The following is a 2,204-nucleotide window of genomic DNA, read 5'->3' as shown; positions in this document are numbered from 1 at the left end:
GGCGCGTGTAGATTTTGGCAACCCGTGATGGCCATTTTGTTTTGGTGACATCTGTTAAATCTTTTGTTTATTATTCAGTTGCTTATGTCTAATCATCAATGGAAGTATCACGATTGAACGGCACGTTCAAATTCGAAAACATTATTATCAAAATAAGTGTTCGTTAACGAAAACGTTGCCGCATTGCACCCATTTTACGGTAGACGTTTTGGACAAATTTGACACTCGTACGTTTAAGGAACTCAAGACCCGCAGAGAACATTGCCGTGGTACCTACAGCAGAACCCGAGTCAGTCTGTTCCTCACCATGTACAAAAACGCGGGCTTTCACAGACTTCAACTTTACGAATTTTGAGTCTGGACTTAGGCCTACACACGTACAAGATTGAACTGACCCAGGAGCTCAAAGCTCATGACTTTAGACAGTGCCGTTTGTTCACTGACTGGGCTTCAAATCGTTTGGAAGAGGACCTCAATTTTGGCCTTAAAATCATATTTAGTGACTAGGCGCATTTTTGGATGAATGGCTGTGTTAACAAGCAAAATTGACAGTATATGGGACGACACCAACTCTCGCGAGGTTCCCCGGCGTCGAAGTTGCTCCGTATTTTTTTGAAAACGACGTTATTGAGGCGGCCACCTTCAACAGCAAGTGGCCCAAATCGAACCATATGGACCTAGACGACATGTGGTTCCAGCAAGACGGCGGTTTTGTTGTCTAAAAACTTTATTTTTGTTAAAAAAAACAATCAAAAATATCGAAATATCAAGAGTTATAGAAAGAAAAAGTCAAAAATTCAAAAATTTTATATTCATTTTTAAAACTATGGCATTTTCTATTCGATATCAGTTAAAAATATTGCGTCGCTCATTATTTCCAGACCACGTTTCTCAGACCTTTGCCATTTCCTTACTTAATCTTTGACAACCTTATCCCTCTGTAACTCTAATTAAAAAAAAACGATTGTATTCACGACAAAAAGGTTTTCCTTTATTCATATAATTTTCAGAATTTTTAAAAAAATTATTGCAATTCAGCTTTATCAGCAATACTACGATAACTCAGGCCACAAGATATTTTTTAAGAACAGTTAAGTTTTAAGAACAATTAAAAACAAGCATTTTTTATTATGGGAGGGGGGTCTATCTATCCCCGTTCAGACAGGAGGGAACAGTTAAAAAAATATTACTTAAAATGAAAAAAATACTTAAGGAATAACGGTAATACTTACAATTGAGTTTTATAAATTTTTTTTAAAAGCCAATCTTAAACATTTTTTTTTTTTAGCCTTACCTTAAACATTTTTGTGGCTTAATTTTGAGCTTAAAACAATTTTTTTCTAAAAATGTTCATAGTTTTGACTTGATTTAGAAACCCTCTAATAAAAAAAGTGTTGGCTTTAAAAAAATGTATAATGCTAATTGTAACTATTATACCGTTATTTTTGGATTATTTTTTTCCATTTAACGTAGGTACATATTTTTTTAAATTGCCCGTACCGAATAAATGGGGAAGATAGACCAAAACAGTAAAGAAATGCTTTTTTTAACCGTCATTAAACTTTGTCGCCTGCGTTATCGTACTCTCCCCGCTTTATCCATTGAACACACATATCAAGTTTCATAAACTCAAACCTTTTTTCAAACCGAACACTTGAATTTAATCAACTAGACACCAGTTAAAGACTTACATCGTTAAAACAGTTTTTTTTTGTATGTGTCGAACAACAACAAATTGTATTTCAAGTTATAACCCATTTATCAAAAAGACCGTCACACCTAAGTGTAATATATAGTTCACAAGAGAAGAGAAAATTTCACCAAACTCTAACTCAAACTCAACCTCTTAACTCAACATCCCAGATTTTAGTATATCCAGTATCCGAAATCAACAGCATGAACCCGTCGTCATCGTCGTGCGTCGCTTCGTATGATGATCCCTCCAAATTCAAATCTAAATCAAGTCAAATCCCTCTTTAGACAATATCCTACATAACTACAAAAAGATACATGCCATCCCATAGCATAGATATCGAACGAAAGTTGTTTTCAAATTTGTACACAAGAGTGTAGAACAGAGCAGCGGGAAGGGGGAGGGGAGTGAGAGGCGCAGTGAGTTAGGTAGGTGAAGTGAAGTTGATATACACAAAACATTCGTGGCCGAAAAATTCAAATCCTAAAAATCCAGTTTCGTTTTCGATTGG

Source organism: Eupeodes corollae, chromosome 1 (genome assembly GCF_945859685.1).
Source record: "Eupeodes corollae chromosome 1, idEupCoro1.1, whole genome shotgun sequence".
In the NCBI taxonomy this organism is placed as follows: Eukaryota; Metazoa; Arthropoda; class Insecta; order Diptera; family Syrphidae; genus Eupeodes; species Eupeodes corollae.
Note: the sequence above shows the minus strand (reverse complement) of the source record.